The sequence below is a fragment of the Kogia breviceps genome, chromosome 20 (genome assembly GCF_026419965.1).
Source record: "Kogia breviceps isolate mKogBre1 chromosome 20, mKogBre1 haplotype 1, whole genome shotgun sequence".
Classification (NCBI taxonomy): Eukaryota; Metazoa; Chordata; class Mammalia; order Artiodactyla; family Physeteridae; genus Kogia; species Kogia breviceps.
This window is the reverse complement of record NC_081329.1, coordinates 19,680,341-19,701,619: the sequence shown is the minus strand read 5'-3', so window position 1 is coordinate 19,701,619 and position 21,279 is coordinate 19,680,341. Positions and strand designations below refer to the sequence as shown.

The 21,279-nt window shown below is 42.5% G+C and overlaps 1 long non-coding RNA gene across 2 annotated transcripts in view; it reads right to left on the bottom strand.

Moving 5' to 3' along the window:
• LOC136793314 (uncharacterized) overlaps positions 1 to 21,279 on the bottom strand; it is a 160,397-nt gene that overhangs the window by 22,022 nt on the left and 117,096 nt on the right. For both annotated transcript variants that reach the window (XR_010838452.1, XR_010838453.1), the window contains exon 3: positions 1,244 to 1,414. This is a non-coding gene — a long non-coding RNA (uncharacterized lncRNA). The remainder of the gene's footprint in view (positions 1 to 1,243; positions 1,415 to 21,279) is intronic.

Sequence of the window (21,279 nt, the reverse complement as noted above, 5' to 3'; positions counted from 1 at the left end):
CCCTCATTCCAGCTCTGAGCTTTAAATTCACCAATAAAGAGTGAATTCTCAAAATGCTAGATATCCAACCTTTGGACCCTAATAAAGGCAGAGCTCCTGGTCTGCATTCCCTTCCGCTGTGACCTCACTGTGTGGCTCTTGGGCATGCCATGTACCCTCCAGGACCTGTGAATAATAAATCTTGTCCTTTAAAGTTCCCTGATGGTTGTTGCTGAGGTGTGTGCTGCAATCATGATTAAAAAAAAAAACAAGGGCTGGTCCAGCCACAACACTGCTTCAAGTTAGGGAAATGTCTGGGGGGCTGCCATAAGTAGCAGGGCCCAGGCGAGTGTCTCAGGCATTCCTAACCGATAACATCACATTAATAGGCTGAGACCCGCACAACCATCAAATAAAATGTTATCTTGTAACCTGACATAATTTAGCTACTCAGTAAAGGGTAGCTGTGATCACGATGATAAATACTATTTTACTGCCATGCATGACATTTCTCAAAAAATGTAGTTTAGCCTTATAGACCATATTTTTCTAAAAGTTATCACACTAAGGAGGCTTAAATATTCAGTTGGATTTTTCTGTTATCTCTAGAATATGCTCCTGAACATATTTGTTTTACAAAATAAAATTTGTTTTTCTTGTCATGCAAAGGTTAGTTGTTAATTATAATTATAAAGTATAGAAAAAAATTATGCCTAAGTTTGTCATCCAGAGGTAACCATATCCATATATAAAAAATGTTTCAAGCCTCTTTTTCTGTGCAAGTCTTTTCTTTTTATTAATATAGTTGTGATTCATTCCTTGGTTCATTTAACAAATATTTATAAAACGCTTACTATCTGCCAGGTTACGTATACTGGGATTATATAAATAACTTTGAGTCCAATCTTTCCGTTAATAGAAAAAACAAACATTTGCCAATATTATTCAAAACCCTTTGTAAATGTAAGTATGCTTTGTTTAACTATACCTTCCTGTTGGACACTTGGGTCCTTTGCAGTATGTTTTGGATGTTTATGATGCTTTGTTTAGGAAAGAATCCCAGGTCTGGATTTACTGGGAGGAAAGCTGTGAACGCTCTGAGATTTTCGATACAGTTACCAACTTACTTTCCAAAATGAGGCACAAATGAACTGAATGGAAAGTCCACTGATATACAGAAATATAGAAAAAAAAAATATAGAAACATAGAGAAAACACATTTTCTATATAGGGAATATTAAAAAATATAGTTTAAAAAGTATACCTCAATTTTAAGGTTTAAGTGACAAAACAGCGAGGAGGTGGCATTCAACCAACTTCGCTTTTCAAACGCTTGACATTCATTTGAAGTTGCCAGCTTGTCAGGAGGTTGTGTCCACGCTTGGGAAGAGCAGGAGGAGTCTGGTTGAGTGTCTCGTTCCTAATCCAGTGTCTCCTAAAAGCACAGAACCTCGGTAATTTAAATGAGATGTCTCTCTGGTATGCAGTGCCTAAGACTACGACAAAGCCGGGACAAATATAGCTGACTCTATGCAACCAAGAGTTTCGTATAACCAGTAAAATCAAGATTTCTTTAAAGGCTTAGAATTTCTTTCTTGTTAAATATACTTATTTATTTTTAGATAAGAGGAGCTCTGGGCCAAAGCAAGCAATGTAATATCTTCTTTGTGTTGTCTTGAAGGAAATTAGCCAGGAATTTGACTCATTTTTAGCCATGACATTCCAGGGAGTCTTTAAGCTGACTATAGGGAACTAATACTTTCTGAAAGTAATTTTGGCCAAAAGAGACACAGACTTCTGAGGCAGAAGATGTAGATACTGCACGCATATTTCAATTCAACTACATTTTCTTTCCTTTCCCTCCCCTACCCTGTGTCTTCTGTCTGATGTATGATATACACCTTTAGGAAATGTAGGTGACTTCAATGATATTTCAAGATGTTCCTTACTACTAGTAAGTGAGTATACAGCTTATAAATTTGGTTGTGAGTAAAAAGTTAGAGTATTTACCTGTCTAGCTCTTGAAGCCCTTTCCCAAGGCATTCGTGTAAAGGCTGAATGTTTAGCTAACTCCTATAAATGCAAAGATTTGTCATATCTTCACTGGTTACAAGTATATACGCATGAGGTCATGATTTCAATCCCCACATGACACTGTTAATTGTATTCTGTTTCATAATCAGACTACCCCATCCTCCACTGAATTGGTGCGTGGTGTTTAAGGAGAGCGGGAGGAGATAGACCCTGGGAAGGAAGAAGCATGGAGGCAGAAGCTTCTGCTATTGATCCACTAGTGTGTGCCGTTCATTTTACAAGGAAGCCCAGATAAAAGAGTAACGGTAGATCACTCACTACAGATTCATCACCAGCATGGGAGGAAACTGCATTAATGGTGGAGTAGCAGCATATTTATGTGTATGAAGGAGAGTTTATCTCAAACTCTAATATATAAAAGCACTATAAACAAATAAAGACATATTATCATTAACCACTATCAGCGTAGATCCCTTATTTTCTTATCTAGCTTATTCACTCATTCATTCAATAAATATTTATGAAGGGCTCACATGTCCCAAAGTTCATATGTGAAAGGTTAATTCTTTTTATTTAGAGAGGATGTGTCATATGACATAACCTTTAGCAAATCATAAAACCAACATAAACCCTCGTAAACGATCTGAACTACAAGTGACTATGTGACTTGGGTATGTCAATATATGGGGAGCAACTACATTGGTATAGAAGCAACCTACACAAGCTAATTGACTTCCTGGTAATAGATAAGGCCCACTAAAATCAGACAGGGTGCAAACGAAAGAGGGCTGGGTATGGGAATGTACAGAAACTAACATTCCAGGGACTCTGGAGGGAAAACCATTAAAGATGATTTAGATCGATGATGGAAGGGGGACCACTTTTTCTCTTTAAATCAAACCAAGATTTTGCCATCTTAGAGATGGAGGAAGGTGGGAATTCCTTAGTGGTGCAGTGGTTAAAGAATCCTCCTGCCAATGCAGGGGACTCGGTTTCGATCCCTGGTCTGGGAAGATCCCACATGCCGCAGAGCAATTAAGTCTGTGCACCACAACTGCTAAGCCTGCACTCTGGAGTCCGTGAGCCACAACTACTGAGCCTGCGTGCTGCAACTATTGAAGCCCTCTTGCTCTAGGGCCCGTGCTCCAAAACAAGAGAAGCCACCGCAGCGAGAAGCCTACGCACCACAACAAAGAGTAGCCCCCGCTCGCCGCAACTAGAGAAAGCCGGCATGCAGCAACAAAGACCAAATGCAGCCAAAAAAAATAAATAAATAAAATGATAAAAAAGAAAAGCTGGCTAATTTAAAAAAAAAAAAATGGAGGAAGGAGCTTCTGGGAAAGAGCAGCTTAACCAAATCAGGGATTCACCTTTCCCTGGGGACTCTGTCTCTGGAAACCAGTGCCTCTGCTGCTGTCTTAGGGAGACTTTTCTCCTCCTATAGGACTTTGGTTCAGATGTGGACATCTTATGCATTAGGTTCCATAGCATGGTTGAGACAAGGCTACTATATTTCCACACAACATTTCTATTCAAGGGCAGCTTCTCTCAACCTCTCCCTCCATCTACAGTAATAAACACCGTTCCTCTCCTGTAACTCAATCCACTGCATGTGAAGGAGGCACCTAGCCCTCCTCGTGTCACTCGGTGGGATCTGAGACTTGGAGAATCAGTGCAAGAAAATGCTAATGCTCTAGCTATTGCTGTTGCTGTAATAAAGTTCTTTGTCTCTGACCCAGGAGTCTCATATCTCATGTCAACATCCCTGATCATAGGTTAACTTGTTAGTTTGCAAGTAGAGTAAAATCTCAGACCTCTTGCAGTTCTTGACAGGTTTGTTGACATGGATGGGATGCCACCTGAGACATGGCTTTCTGGAAGGATGAGGGCCTCCAGGGCTAACGAATGGGATTTGAGGAAAGTCCATGGGAATCAGTAGGTAACATATTTGACTGCATTTTTTTGTTTAAACTAATGCCTATTTCCAACCAGCTTTTAGTTTATTTAGTTGTTTCTTTTTTTTTTTTTTTTTTTTTTTTTTTTGTGGTACGCGGGCCTCTCACTGTTGTGGCCTCTCTTGTTGTGGAGCACAGGTTCCGGACGCGCAGGCTCAGCGGCCATGGCTCATGGGCCCAGCCGCCCCGCGGCACGTGGGATCTTCCCGGACCGGGGCACGAATCCGCATCCCCTGCATTGGCAGGCGGACTCCCAACCACTGCGCCACCAGGGAAGCCCTAGTTGTTTCTTTTTCTTAAAAAAAACCTTTAAAATTATTTATTTATTTGGCTGTACTGGGTCTTAGTTGCAGTATGCGGGCTCTTAGTTGCAGCATGTGGGATCTAGTTCCCTGACCAGAGATCGAACCCAGGCCTCTTGCATTGGGAGCGTGGAGTCTTAACAGCTGGACCACCAGGGAAGTCCCCTAGCTTTTTCTGTTCTAGATTCTTGAGTGGAATTCAGAGGTAGTCACTGTCAATATTTTTAAATAATGAAAGCACTGACTATAGCAGTTTTTTCTCCAAATTGAAAGAGCAGCATCTGCTCACCGGTAATGGCCATGGAAGTCCCTGCAACTGGTCCAACAGGGAGGATGGAAGGAAAATGGCTGGAGTTAAATACCTAGAGGCTGCCTGAATGTAGGAGGCTCCCTACATTCTGCTGGCTCGTGGGGAAGCATCATAAACCTCCAGAAAAGTTCACGGGATTCAAGACAAAAGGGACCATTACTTGGTTTACTGGATTTAGCTGGAAGCGTTTGTGTGCAATGGATGGGCAATGCCAGAGGTGTGGTGAGTAGGTAGGTGGGCCTGAAAGTACGATGTGGGATAGGTGAGGGTCCCGTCTTCCAGAATGAGACTGAGCATGGAAGTTGCAGTAGGGTCTAGTTGAGGAGAATGCAGAGCAGGTGCAACATGAGACCAGAAACTGTGGTGGGACCACAGACGTCATCAGCATCTGGCACATCAGGATGATGCCCTTGACCAGGTATTTTCACCCGCCCTGCAGCGGAGACAAGGTGCCAGAACAGCAGGCAGACCTCTGGGAAACTCAGGTCCCTCCTGGGGAAGAGGGAAGAAGAGCGAGGAGGACAATCTTTAATATTCAACTGCCTGAGTTCAAATCTTGAATTGACTCTAATTTAAACAGAAAGTGACACAGGTACTGCATTGAAATGGGGTTGAAGAGCTCATTTAGGTTCCATTACAGAAAAGGAGATAAAGTTACATGTTTAAACACCTGAGCTTTAAGTTTTGATCTGCTGTATAAACACGTTCTGAATCCCCATTGCTTGTTGGAGGACAATATTTTGTTCCCTTTCTTTCTGGAAATCTCTATCTACTCGCTGCCCTGCCTTAGTCATACTTCTGTGACACATTGCTCTGCTCAACAACAAAAAATCCTTTCCTTGACCTGTCATGCCCTTTAAGCTACATCTGCATTTCTTATCTTTCTTACCTAAGTTTCCTTGTAAACATTTTCACTGTGTTTACTTATTCAATTCCCGCTCATTTCTTTTTCTTTTCTCTTTTCTTTTTTTTTTCTTTTTGCTGTACGCGGGCCTCTCACTGTTGTGGCCTCTCCCGTTGCGGAGCACAGGCTCCGGCCGCGCAGGCTCAGCGGCCATGGCTCACGGGCCCAGCCGCTCCGCGGCATGTGGGATCTTCCCGGACCGGGGCACGAACCCGTGTCCCCTGCATCGGCAGGCGGACTCGCAACCGCTGCGCCACCAGGGAAGTGCCCGTTCATTTCTTAAAGCCACTCTTATTTGGCTTCGATCGCCATTATTCTACTGCCATTGAGCTTATAAAGTTCACAAAAATTAATTGCTTCCTTTGAGGTAGCCCCTGCTCCCCGTTCTCCCATCTCTCTGTGATATTTATCAATGTTGACCAAGTTCTCACTTTCCTTTTTCCCCTATAAAATTCTTTGTAATCCTACTTCATCTTAAGTTAAAATTTTCCTGGTTCTAACTTTCTTCAGGTCTGGTTAATTTATGCCAGACACTGAAGCTCCCTTTATGGGTTTACTTATTCAAGTCGCACATTAGACTGAATCGTGTCTGTTTATTTTCAGAAGGTAAAGAAACAAATTACTGTGGCGAAATCTAGTTGGTGACCCAGGTACACGGCCACCAAACTAAAGAGCTGGTGTCTGGAACTCTTTCTGTGCAGAGTGGGAAAGCACTAAATCACCCCAGCGATTTGTGCTATCTGGCAGACACAATCTGATTTATGTCGCATGCATTTGCATAAATTAGTCTCACTTTCCTTATTCCTGTTTAACTCTCTCTAAAGGAAGACCTCCCAGCCTTTGGGAAGATGGGAACCAGAAGGCTAAGCTGTGGTGACCATCTGACATTGCGGAATGTTGGCCTGTAATTAGCCATCGTAATGACTGCAGGGGGATGCACTGAGCTATTGACACAGAGAAGGCTAGACCCTTGTTTGCTCCTCAGAGAGAACATATTTTGGGGTTTTCGCTCATTTTTGCAGGGATAGCACATATTTGGGGATGCTGAAAGCTTAACTGTAGACCTCTGCTCTCTGATTTGTAAAGGGCATTATATATAGTGTTGTTTGTTTGCTTTTGTTTTTAACTACAGTTTATATTTAAATAGAAACAAAGGTATATGCTCTCTGAAATGACTTCAGATGATGTTTTCTTGAAATATTGCTGTTGACAATGAGGATGCCACATAGAAATGTGGCTTATCAAATGCAAGCACACAGGGTTAGAGGTCCAAACCCCTGCAAAGTATATTTCATTGGTGGACTCAAATACTTCTTTCTGTCCATCTCTGAGTATTTTAAAATGAGACATTCTTCCCAGGCCCTTTTGTGGTTTCTGCAAATCCCCAAATCAACTCAAGTTGTAGTGTTTTCCTTTTGATAAGTGAAAGACAAAGAACCTGTTGAAGAACTCTACTGAGAGAAAGATTTCATTTGTAGAGGATTCGATAGGATCTCAGACCTGTTCTCTCTTAGTTACTACTTCCTCTGTCTCTTTTGGTTTGGTTTTGTTACAAGAAGCAGCTGGTGGGACTTCCCTGGCAGTCTAGTGGTTAAGATTTTGCCTTCTAATGCAGACGGTGTGGGTTCAATCCCTGGTCGGGGAACTAGGATACCACATGCCTTGGGGCCAAAAAACCAAAACATAAAACAGAAGCAATATTGTAATAAATTCAATAAAGACTTTAAAAATGGTCCACATCAAAAAAAAACAAACCCCCCAAAAAACATCCCAAAAAACAAAAACAAAAAAAAGTAGTTGGTGATTAGTATCAGTTAGTTAACACCATACAACAAACCACACAAAATCTCATTGACCTTGAACAAGAAGTATTTATCATTGCTCTTGACTTTATGGGCCAACTGGGCAGTTCTGTGGATCTGCACTGGGCTGCCCCATAATCTGTATTCAGTGGGTAGGGTGGCAGGGGCTGGATTAGCTAGAATGGCTTCACAGGATTAGCCCATGTGGCTGTTAGCTGCCTGTGAGCTGGGGCAATGAGGTGATGGAACCACTTGATTCCCATGATCGGGTAGGCTAGGCTAGGCTTGTTTTCACTGTGGCTGGACAAGATTTCAAGAATGAGAGCAGGGATTTTTCTGATGGCACAGTGGTTAAGAATCCACCTGCCAATGTAGGGGACATGGGTTCGAGCCCTGGTCCAGGAAGATCCCACATGACACGGAGCCACTAAGCCCGTGCGTCACAACTACTGAGCCTGCACTCTAGAGCCCACGAGCCACAACTACGGAGCCCGCATGCCACAACTACTGAAGCCTGTGTGCTCTAGGGCCTGTGCTCTGCAACAAGAGAAGCCACCGCAATGAGAAGCATGCACACCACAATGAAGAGGGCCCCTGCTCACCGCAACTCAAGAGAGCCCATGTGCAGCAATGAAGACCCAACTCAGCCAAAAATAAATAAATAAATAAATAAATAAAATTTATTTTAAAAAGAAAGAATGAGAGCAGAGGGACTTCCCTTGTGGTCCAGCGGGTAAGACTCTGCGCTCCCAATGCAGTGGGCCCAGGTTCAATCCCTGGCTGGGAAACTAGATACCACATGTTGCAACTAGAAGACCCTGCATGGCTGCAACTAAGACCCGGCACAGCCAAAATATAAATAAATAAATAAATATTTAAAAAAAGGAATGAGAGCAGAAATGAGGCTCAGAACTGGCCTAACACCATCTTTACCTTATTCTATTGATCAAAGCCAATCAGCAGGCCAGCCCAGACTCAGGGATGGAACAAGAGCCTCCACTTTTTGATGGGAGGAACCACCGAATCACATTGCCAAAGGAGCTGGGGTGGATATACAGAAGGGAGAAGAAATTAAGGAAAATTTTGCAATCCATGTACTACAGGGATATATCTTATAGATTATTATTTTTAAAGACTTTGCCAACAGACTTACCCAAGAACTTACACCAAAGAATATGCTGAGATAAGGAGATAAAGAATCTGGTAACTACAAGAATCTGGTAATGTGACCAAGACAAAATCCTCACAGTGTTTCAGAATATTGCATGAATCTGACTTACATGTTAAACCAAAGGGTCTTTCTGGAAGGAAGTGAACATCACAGTGAGTCTTTTGAAAATAAGTATTGATGAAAGTTCCTTTACTTTAAATAGCTTCTCCTTTATGCAGATTAAACTTTGGTGGTTTTTCACATCAACATGGCCTATGACCTCGGAGGTAATCTAGAGGTTATCTAGTCTAATGGTTTTCAAACCTGCTCAGTTCTGTGGACCGTGGGGTTTGCATGGAGGTATCCCAGAGGCCCCCTCCTGTTGGGAGGAGGCACAGGACAAACAGAAAGGACAGAGTTGGCATGTGAAGCCCTTGGGAGGATCTAGGTCAGAGCTCTAGGCTCTCCACATGAATCTTCCTATTTTGTATATTGGGCTTTGATATACAATTTCATTAAAGGTAGGAGTTTCCACAGCTTTTTAAAAGGTTGGAACTCAACAAAAAACCTGACAACACAATTAAAATATGGGCAAAGGACTTGAATAGACATTTCTCCAAAGAAAATATACAAATGGCCAATATGCACATGAACAGATGATCAACATCATTAATCGTTAGGGAAATGCAAATCAAAACCAGAATGAGATACCACTTCACACCCATTAGGATGGCTGTTAAAAAAGAAAGAAAGAAAGAAAGAAAAAAAAAAACAGAAAATAACCACTATGGGCAAGGACAGGGAGAAATTGGTACCCAGTGTACTGTTGGTGAGACTGTAAAATGGTGCAGCCACTATGGAAAACAGTATGGAGGTTCCTCAAAAGATTAAAAATAGAATTACTATATGATCCAGCATTTCCACTCCTGGAATATAACCAAATCAGTTGAAAGGAAGAACTTGAAGAAATATTTGTATACTCAGGCTCATAACAGCATCATTCACAATAGCTAAGAGGTGGAAGCAACCCAAAGCCTCCATCGACAGATGACTAGAGCAACAAAATATGGTCTATTCGTACAATGGAATACTATGCAGCCTTAAAAAGGAATGAAATTCTGACACATGTTACAACATGGATGAACCTGAAGACATTATGCTGAGTGAAATAAGCCAGTCACAAAAAAAAAAAATACTGCATGATCCTACTTATATGAGGTAGAGTAGTCAGATTTATAGAGATGGAAAGTAGAATGGTAGTTGCCAGGGGCTGCAAGGGGTAGGGGAGGAATGGGAGGTTAATGTTTAATGGCTACAAAGTTTTAGTTTGGGGACATGAAACAGTTCTGGAGATGGATAGCAGTGATGGTTGCACAACAATATGAATATACTTAGTACCACTGAACTATACACTTGAAATGGTTAAAATGGTAAATTTTATGTTATATATATTTTACCATAATTTGTTTTAAAAAGGTTGGAAAGCCTCTGATCAAATCTAACCCCTCATTTTATATTTGAGAAATACTTTGCTTTTTTCACCCACCAATACAACTTGAAGATCTTTACACATCAGTCCTGCAGGTCTGCCCAGAACTGTTTGAACCACTGCTCGCTATTCTGCAATATAGATGCACCACAAGTTATTTAACCGGTTCCCCGATGAGAGGCAGTGAGGTTCAGTCTTTTGCTATCCTATCTATCTTTTTACTCCTTACGCCACCCCTTCTGAACTGTGAGCACCTTCCAGGGGCATAGATTGCATCTCACTCGCTGTTCTTTCTCTAGAACCCTACACAGTGCTCCAACCTTGACAGTTTTACTGATTAAATAAATGAATGAAAGTAGGCAATATACGGTCCAGCTAATATAGATTCTGGTCCGGATTCACTATGAATGGACTCTCTGACCTTGGGCAAGTCCGTCACTTTTCCAGGCTTCAGTTTCCCTACTGGTATGAGTACGTGAAAGGACAGGTGCTTCCAGCTCTGCAACCCCATGATCCCAGTATTAGATTGACCCAGGATCTGACCTGACTTTCAACCCCAGGAACAGAGGAGGCAGGGAAGAGTCCTACTCCTGCTGTTGGGTAGAGCCTCCCCTTTCCTGGGCCACCACTGACAGCTCAGCCTGTTCAAAGCCTGACCATTTTCACCTGGGAGTAGACACATCTGGCATCAATGCTTTTGGCTCTACAGTGAGATTAAAATCCTTCTGTAAGGGGCATTTGCCTGGGTTAGAGACTGACAGAGCAGTTTCACACGGTTAACTGCTATTTGCATAAAATGTCCCCACAATGCAGGGCACCGTGCCTTTTCTGCAAAGAAAAAAACCGGCACTAACAAAAGGCCTCACAATGTTGGGAAAATGGATGTTAACATTTCTGCCTGACTGATAATCTCTGATGTTACCCTTGGGAAGCCCCAGCTTTCAGAATGATTTATTTGTCAGGGTTTGGAGGTTTTTACTCCTATAATGGGCAGCAGAGGGAAGCTCAGTGCTTGAAGCAAACTGAGGAGGGGTTTATATGTTTTCTGGGGGTTTTGTTTTTGATTTTCGAAGTGAAATTTCCATTTCGAACAAAGGAGGAACAAAAAGGGACAAAGAACCAGTCGGCTGGTTTTGTTTGGTTTGTTTTTCTTTACATGACATTTTCCTTTTTTCAGTGCCAAACTCTGAAACTGAATGTTTGGCCCTCAGGGGTGAAGTAGAGGGTGAGTTTTTTTCTGACTTTTCCTGGGATATCTTGGGTTTTATATTTCTTTGGTGTACAGAAGCCTTGTAGAGACATTATAAAAGAATTCACGGGAAGAGATCATGCCAAAGGGCCAGAGAGAAATCTGCTTTGTAGCACAGGGCAGGCGTCGTGAGTGGGAGGGATGCCAAAAGGCCAGAACCCCAGGGCTCCTTTCCAAGGGAGGACACAGGACACTGCCTATGTCCGTCCTCTGCTTTCCCTTCACTCTTGCATTTGACAATCATCTAACCTTGGTTAAGGTCCTGTGTGCTTCTCTATAATGTCCATGTGTAAAATAGCTTTCTTTCCACTTGCTTCCAAAAAATGCCCCGATATTTTGAGAAAAATATCAAAGTTAACACGTGGAATTTGAATCCAGGATTCAAATCAATACCTTTTAGAAATAATGTCAACTTGAGGTCTACCTGGGTTCTGGGCATTGCAAATGAAAAATGTTGCCTGCCATATCAGTAAAAAAAGGATGTTGCAGCCATCAAGCAAGCACAATACAGCCTCCCGGACAGTGGGCCCTGAGGGAACTCAGGACGGAAACAGGATGCCCACCATCAAGCCATCAGCCACTGCAGCGCTCCTGCACCCAAAGGTGCACCCTGAGGACACTCAGGATGAGAAAATAACAGGATACTGGTCCCAGAGAGCTGAGGTGCATGTCAAAGGAATGATTTCAGTGAGCCCAGACTCTTGCATCTTCCCATATAGAAAAGGGCTAAATTCCTTGACTTGAGATGTCTGTTTTTCTTTAATGAACAGTAACCTTTTGATGTTCTGACTACCTGGTTTTTGTCGCAAAAACTCCTAGATATCCTGCTCCTCCCTACCTCTTCGGAGCAGTCCCTCAGAGCTATCTGAGATGCTGTGTCCTGGGCTTGAGTCCTCAGTTTTGTCTGCCAAATAAAACATAATTCTCGGGCTCCCCTGGTGACGCAGTGGTTGAGAGTCCGCCTGCCGATGCAGGGGACACGGGTTCCTGCCCCGGTCCGTGAAGATCCCACATGCCGCGGAGCGGCTGGGCCCGTGAGCCATGGGCGCTGAGCCTGCGCGTCCGGAGCCTGTGCTCCGCAACGGTAGAGGCCACAACAGTGAGAGGCCCGCGTACCGGAAACAAACAAACAAAAAAACATAATTCTCAACTTTTAGGTTGTGCATTTTTTTTCAGTCAATAGTATGGAGTCCTAGGTGTGTAGATGAAGGTCCACTTAACTATTCAACAGATATGTATTTATGGCCAGCATTGAAATAGGTGCTCTGGGGTAGAACACATGGTTTCTTCTCTCACTGCATTAACAACGTGAGAGAAATAAGAAACATTAACAGATATCACAGATATAAGAGATATCACAAGGCTGCTTTTGATTAAGTACCAAGGGAGTGGAAGAAGTAGTAATGGATGCTAAGTGTGATGTCTAAGAAAATCTGAATTGAGGGGAATCAAAACTTCATGGTTATATCTGTGGAGCGTCCTTACCTCTATAATCTCAAAAAGGTGATGTCACCTGGTAAACAGCTCAGAGTTTGGACTTTCGTAACTCTACTGATAACACTCCCCGACCTTGAACTTGTCTCACACATGAAAGGTTTTCACTCCAGTAGGAAAGGAAAATGACTAAGATGACCTCCATCAGAGGGATGTAACACGTAATTCATTAATTAAAGGAAAATTCTTCAGGGAGCCTTACACATTCCTCGTGATAGCAATTGCTGCAGCCTCCCTTCTGATTTACCATGGAACAGTATTTGGGGACAAGGCTTTGGCATAGAAAATAAGATTAGAATCTCTCTTGCAAGATGTGTAATTACAGGGGGCTTTAAATTGACAGTGGCTGACAAGATTTCCACCTGCACATTAGAAAATCAATGGCAAACACACTTTTCAACATCAGGCAGTTGTGATGGCTGCCCCTTAACTGACAGCCAGGGAGAAACGTGTAACTACCTGTGGTTTACCTAATATTGGCTTCTATATTTTTTACAGGCTAATAACATGGTTTCCAACCTCTCTCTGCCTTTCCTCAGTCAACTGTCTGTAGAGGAGATTAAATTTAATTTTCTTCATTATCACTCCATCCTGACGGGGAATTCAAATGCATCACTTTGAGATCTAAAAAAAAGTCTCGACTCAAGAGTAGATAAATGAAAGAAGACATAAAATATGGTTCATAAAATTGTTCCCCTGTAATAGTTAAGTCCCTCTGCTAATTAGAGAGACTGTGCTTTTACAGTTTCTTCTGACATACTTTATTTTTTATTTTTTTGTGGTACGCGGGCCTCTCACTGCCGTGGCCTCTCCCGTTGCGGAGCACAGGCTCCGGACGCGCAGGCTCAGCGGCCATGGCTCACGGGCCCAGCCGCTCCACGGCATGTGGGATCTTCCCGGACCGGGGCACGAACCCGTGTCCCTTGCATCGGCAGGCGGACTCTCAACCACTGCACCACCAGGGAAGCCCTCTGACATACTTTAAAAAGAATTAGAAAGACTTGTATTGAGAAAAGAAAGACTTGTACTCAGAAAACTATAGAACACTGATGAAACAAATCAAAGATGACATAAACTGATGGAGAAATATACCAAGCTCTTGGATAGGAAGAATCAATTTTGTGAAAATGACTATAGTGTCCAAAGCAATCTACAGATTCAATGCAATCCCTATCAAACTACCAATGGCATTCTTCACGGAATTAGAACAAAAAATCTTACAATTCATATGGAAACACAAAAGACCCTGAATATCTTGAGAAAGAAAAACGGAGTTGGAGAAATCAGGCTTTCCGACTTCAAACTGTACCAAAAAGCTACAGTAATCAAGACAGTATGGTACTGGCACAAAAACAGAAATAGAGATCAATGGTACAGGATAGAATACTCAGAGATAAACGCACACACATATGGGCACCTAATTTATGACAAAGGAGGCAAGAACATACAATGGAGAAAAGACAGCCTCTTCAATAAGTGGTGCTGGGAAAACTGGACAGCTGCATGTAAAAGAATGAAATTAGAACACTAACACCATACCCCAAAATAAACTCCAAATGGATTAAAGACTTAAATGTAAGACCAGATACTATAAAAGTTTTAGAGGAAGGCTTCCCTGGTGGCGCAGTGGTTGAGAGTCTGCCTGCCGATGCAGGGGACACGGGTTCGTGCCCCGGTCCAGGAAGATCCCACATGCCACGGGGCAGCTAGGCCCGTGAGCCATGGCCACTGAGCCTGCGCATCCAGAGCCTGTGCTCCGCAACGGAAGAGGCCACAACAGTGAGAGGCCCGTGTACCGCAAAAAAAACTTTTAGAGGAAAAACACTCTTTGGCATAAACCACAGCAAGATCTTTTTTGACCCACCTCCTAGAGTAATAGAAATAAAAACAAAAATACACAAATGGGACTTACTTAAACTTAAAAGCTTTTGCACAGCATATGAAACCATAAATAAGACAAAAAGACAACCCTCAGAATGGGAGAAAATATTTGCAAATGAAACAACAGACAAAGGATTAATCTCCAAAATATACAAATAGCTCATGGAGCTCAATATCAAAAAAACAAACAATCCAGTTAAAAAATGGGCAGAAGACCTAAACAGACATTTCACCAAGGAAGACATACAGATGGCCAAGAGACACATGAAAAGATGCTCAACATCACTAATTATTAGAGAAATGCAAATCAAAACTACAATGAGGTATCACCTCACGCTGGTCAGAATGGCCATTATTATCAAAAAAATCTAGAAACAATAAATGCTGGAAAGGGTGTGGTGAAAAGGGAACCCTCCTACACTGTTGGTGGAAATGCAAATTGATACAACCACTACGGAAAATGGTATGGAGGTTCCTTAAAAAACTAAAAATAGAACTACCATATGACCCAGCAATCCCACTACTGAGCATATACCCTGAGAAAACCATAATTCAAAAAGAGCCATGTACCAAAATGTTCATTGTAGCACTATTTACAACAGCCAGGACATGGAACCAACCTAAATGTCCATCAACTGATGAATGGATAAAGATGTGGCACATATATACAATGGAATATTACTCAGCCATAAAAAGAAATGAAATTGAGTTGTTTGTAGTGAGGTGGATGGACTAGAGTCTGTCATACAGAGTGAAGTAAGTCAGAAAGAGAAAAACAAATACCGTATGCTAATGCATATATATGGAATCTAAAAAAAAAAAAAATTGGTACTGATGAACCTAGATGCAGGGCAGGAATAAAGAGGTAGACATAGAGAATGGACTTGATGACATGGGGTGGGAGGGTGAAGCTGGGGCAAAGTGGTAGTGGCATGGACATATACATACTACCGACTGTAAAATAGATAGCTAGTGGGAAGCAGCCGCATAGCACAGGGAGATCAGCTCAGTGCTTTGTGACCACCTAGAGGGGTGGGATAGGGAGGGTGGGAGGGAGGCTCAAGAGGGAAGGGATATAGGGGCATGTGTATGCATATGGCTGATTTGCTTTGTTCTGCAACAGAAACTAACACGGTATTGTGAAGCAATTATACTCCAATAAAGATGTAAAAAAAAAATTAATAGCAGTGTTCAGTCACGTGTATGTGTGTGTTTACTGAGGTGGGAGGGGGGAATTCCTAAATAAAAACAAGAATTTTAAATTGGCCTTACAATTTTTTACAAGTGTTTCCTAGTCGCCCAGTTGGTTTGTAGAATAAAACTCATGACACTAGTTTGTTTTTTGGCTGGACACTATGAAATCACCCTTTTGTGGGGCAAAAACTACTGAATATTGGCAATTTCATAAGTGTCAACCTAATAAGTCAGCTAAAAGTCTGGTGACTGCGTGTGCAGTGTGATTTCAGGAGTTCTACAGAGGACCTATAACCTTAAAATTAGATCAAGCTTCCTGTTTCATGAGTAAATAAGTTAATAATTATATAATAATAAGTAGTAAACAATACACATCATAATTTGAAATAAAGTACAAACGAGCAACACGAGAGTCTTTCCTTTGAGCTAAAAGAGACCAGCAAGCAGCAGAACCCACCTAAAAGGGGGCGTGGAAAGGAGTGGGCTGTCCTCTAAAAAGTCTCTGTAACAACTTTACCAACCTTCTGGTGCTACCCTTTCTGGAAGGTCATCTTTCCAGTTTCAGTCAGTGTATTGGCTGAGGAGGAGTGTTCTCAGATCCATGCAGATCCACTGGATCCTCACTAATCTCTGCTGTGGGGAGGCTGGATTATTCCTCATCCAAACTCATGGCCACTAAGGTATGACTGGTCCTGCTGTGTGGCCTTTTGGCTTGAGATTGAGAGACTGAACATACAAAGGCACAATGACCAGGCTGTAGGTAAAACTAGGCTCTGACCTACTACCTGCAGCAACTGCCCGGGCAATCACCTCCTTATCTACCATAACGAGCCCAGGAAGGCAGCCTGCTATAAATGAGATGTACAGAAGGTCAGACTGCTATCTCTAGTGACAATCCAGGAACCCAAACAATAACTTCCATAATAATCAGTCCCAAACGGACAGAACTTGGGTGATAACTGACAGCTTCCCTGTCTCTGCTTCCAACTTAGGACCAACCAGAGAAAGCCAAACACCCACCGTTAGCCAGTCACGTTGGCTGCCCTACTAGTTAGCCTGCCTACAGCTTCCTCACACCAGCAGCCTCCAACCAGGGCACACCTGAAGCTTTCCCTTTTTTCCATTATAAAACTTCCCCATTCCTCTTCCTTAATGTGCCAAAACACAGAGTGGGTGTACCACTCAAGGTTCATGGTTGCAAATAAGAGAAACCAACTCTGGTCCACTTAAGCAGAAGGGGAATTGACGGCATGCATTCATTCATGTGGGAGTGACCTTACCCAGAAAACAGGTGAATGTTGTTTTTGGCAGAGCAAACAGAAACTTAGATAATACAGTGGTCTGTAGTCCTCCAAAGGGCCATTGTATTTAAACAGATATACTGAATATTATCTATGGTAGTAACATTTCACAGCCAACGGGGTGGGAGAGGGGGTGGGAGCAGGGAGATGATCAGGAAACAAAAGTCTAAAAAGGCGCTGTAGAGGTGCAGTGGGGGGCTGGGAGGTGAAAAGTTTATAAGAAGGAAGCAGGCAACTCTTAGAAGCCATGTGTCTACACACAGGCCAGATCCCCAGGTCCGAGGAGAGGACGGCTGGCAGCCAGAAGCTCAGCAAAGCCAAACTGCAGAAAGAGACTGGTTAAGATGGGCCATTACTGCCGCTGGTCACGGGATGCCCGCGCACTGGGGCAGGAAACAAATTCCTGTTGCTTTGTTTCACTTGCTCCAACCTCAGAATCCTAGGCTCTCTGGTCCTCCCAAGACTCATCCATCAGTAGATCTCCCACAGATATTCAGATGGCAGGCTGGCAGGCAAAAATGATGGCGCCCACATGTAGGGCACTGTCATCGCTGTGATTTCAGGCTATGCTTGAGTCCCAGGACGGCACTAGCTTTTGAAGCTGCCTGTTTAATGTTGCATGCTCTTTGATTCGGGTTCCCATTGGGCCTAGCTCACTGTTGCTCTGGCTAGTGTTTGCCCATCAGGCAAATGTATTTTTTATCTTCTGATCTTTGATTTATCCTTCTGGGGCACGGGGAGAGGCCACTCACTCCTTTGTGCTTTCTCTTTCCCTTCAGGGCCGTGGGTCTTGCAATCCAAAGCCCTTTCTAACTTCTGACCAGTCTGTGGGATTTTCTTAACTCATTCATTTTTACTCAACTTTCTTATTATTCACAGGGCTTCCCTTCTTCAGCTGTGCCCAGGTTCCGTAGCGGAGAAGACTATCATTTTTTTTTTGCATAATTAGTGCAATCATTTATTTTGTGCAATGCTTTACTGTTTAGAATTTCACATACATTCTCTTATATAACAGTAACAACACTGTGATGAGACCCTTATTACGATATCTATTTTCTAACAGGATATGCATACACAGGAAGTGTATACTATCAGGATTTTAAAGGAGAGAGCTAGGAAAAACCCCATCTTATTGCACACTCTGTGCCTAATCAAGATCCTCTCTGATTTCAGCCCCACAGATAATCGGGTATCTCTCTTTCCTAAGTTGAATGTTCTATAGCTGCAGAGATACTCCAGACATTTCTCCCCTCTGGCTTCAACGCGGTTTATTTATATTTGTAAAAGCTCGCAGCAGAAATGCCACTGTCCCCTCAGTAACATCAATCTCTGCTCTTTCTGTGTGTTACCACTGAACTGTACACAGGCTGGCTTGCTTAGCGTATGCCTGGTAACTGGGCTAAGTGGCTTTACATGGAAGAGTTCATTGAATCTGCACAACGCTGATGTAGGTACCACGCTCATCCAGATTTTACAGATGTGGAAACTGAGGATGTAGATAACTTAAAATCATACAGTTAAGAAAGTGGCAGGGCTGGAATTCAAATATCCATCTCTAAACAGGAAAGTTAAGAGAATAAATCCTAAGAATTCTCATCAGGAGAAATGTTTTCCCCTTTTTTCTTTTTTAAAAAATTTATTATTATTTTTGGCTGCATTGGGTCTTTGTTGCTGCACGTGGACTTTCTCTAGTTGCGGGGAGCGGGGGCTACTCTTCGTTCGGTGCTCTGATTTTGCATTGCAGTGGCTTCTCTTGTTGCGGAGCACGGGCTCTAGGGCGCGTGGGCTTCAGTAGTTGGGGCACACGGGCTCAGTAGTTGTGGCGCACGGGCTTAGTTGCTCTGCGGCATGTAGGATCCTCCTGGACCAGGGCTCGAACCTGTGTCCCCCGCATTGGCAGGCGGATTCTTAACCACTGCGCCACCAGGGAAGTCCCTCTTTTCTTTTTACTATATCTACTTGAAAAGACAGATGTTAGCTAAACCTATTGTGGTCATCATTTCACAATATATGTAAATCATGCTGTATGCCTTAAACTTATACAGTGATGTGTGTCAATTATTTCTCAATCAAACTAGAACCCCCCCCCCCCAAATATCTACCTGTCTGACTCTTGCACCTGAGTTCTTCATCTCTATATGCCACTGCCTTTTTGTCTATAAGTTGGCTTCCCCCAAAGGCTTCTAGACTCTTGAGGACAAGTGCCATGACTTCTATATTTTGCACCTAAAACTGGTGGCTGGAATATAAGGGGTCCTCAATAGATACTTGTTGAATGAATGGATGGATGAATGAATGAGTATGCTCTGGGGCATTTTCGAAAAAGTAATTTTCAGGTATCAAATGAATATCATTGCTTGAGATGCCCAGTGGGCTGAAAGGTATGTTGGCTCAGAACTGTGAACTCTCCTCTAGTTTCCTGAGAAATGAGGTTGTTTTCGGCAGCCTGGGTGTGGTCGCTTCCCAACCAATATCTTGTTTTTCTTCCTGTTGAGTGAGAACAGATATACTAGCCACCTGTATCATGAGGACATTATGAAAAAAACTGGGGGAATCCTAGGAATAAAAAGTTTTAAACAAACTAAAGGTATTTAAAATATGTATCACATGTGGATTGACTTGTAGAAAAGTTTTCTTTTTTCTTTCTCTTTTTTTTTGCAAGCAGTCATAATCATAATAATTGGGGAATCATTAGATACTTAAAAATATGGATAAAAAACTGTGATGAATATCATGTTTTACATTTCTTTAAACTTTTCCTCATCTCAGTTTTGCTTTTAAAATAACATGGTTTCAGTTGTTTTAGTCTGCTTGAATGAGCCAACTTCGGAGAAAAAAAAGGCTTTTCTCTTTTTCATGGTTATTCTATTTGAAATCCCTGTCTCATGGTGCTGTCAGCTCCCTGGGTACCTGTAAAGGTTGTAATTATTTAATTACCTGGATAATTAGTTGGATTTTTGTCTTAACGTGTTTGTACCTTCTTGAAGAAAAAAATCATTCATTTCTTCCAAAATGGTTCAAAGAATAGGTCTGCAAGGTACAGAAATGAAAGGTAAAACTCTGAATGAATTTATGATATAATTCCAACTCAGAGAAATCAAGGAAAAACTTAATCTTCTAGCTTTCCTATAGATTTTCCTCCACTGGTGTTTGGCCTCTTAGTTTCCAGAAAAGGTGCTTTCTATGTGCAAACAGGCTTCTGAGAGAATTATTTCCAGCCACTTCTCAGGTTAATATTGAAGGCAAAGAAAATGCCCGGACTTAAACATGTTGGCAGCATAGCTTGGAACCAGATTTATGAGGCTCTTCCCCAACTTCTACAGCTTCCTAGCGAGTGGCTCTCAGCTGCACCTGAATCACCCGGGGATCTTTAAACTTTCTGACCCCCAGCCCCGTGCCGAGATTCTGATTTAGTTTTACTAATTAATGTGTGATGTGGGAATCAAATTTTTAAAAAGCTTCTCAGGGGATTATAGTGTAGAGCCAAGAGAGGGAGTCTCTATACCAGAATTTCATGATAACTGAACAATTTGCCAATGAAAAAACAAAGGGGTGGGAGTTGTCACTGACTGTCACTATAGAAAAGCAACAGATGAAACGAGAATCAAGTGGAGTCTCTGTCCCAACCCACCTCATGCTGGTCGCCTACGTCCCACCACTTAAAGTCTGGCCTGGGCCAGCAGCAACAGCATCACCCAGAAGTTTGCTAGAAATGCAAAATCTCCACCCCCATCCCGGATCTATCGAAGCAGAGTCTGCATTTCATCAAGAGCCACAGGTGATTCATCCGCACCTTGAAGTTTGAGAAGCCTGACCTAGATAGTCATGGGTGGGAACAGAACAACAACCATGGAGAAACATCTATTGGGGTCATACGAAGGCCAAGCGAGGCTCTTGTCCAGCTGGCACATCTTCGTAATGACTCTCGATTCACAATATTCTCCCAGAAAGTCTCCTGACCCCAGGGAACCTTCCATGAATGGTGCTTTTCCTGCCACCCATCTTACTTTTCCTTAAAATGGTGGTTGCAACATGTTTGCTGGTGGTGATGGTGGTTGGTTCGATTAGGCTCACCCTCACCATACCTGATTTCTAACTGTGTATTATATATATTTATATAACTATTCTCTACCACCTTGACACTGGAACTGGCAATTTTAGAACAAACAGGGTAGACTCATCATAAGCAATGCATTTTTTTCAAGAGGGAGGACACATAGGAAATAGAAATGAAT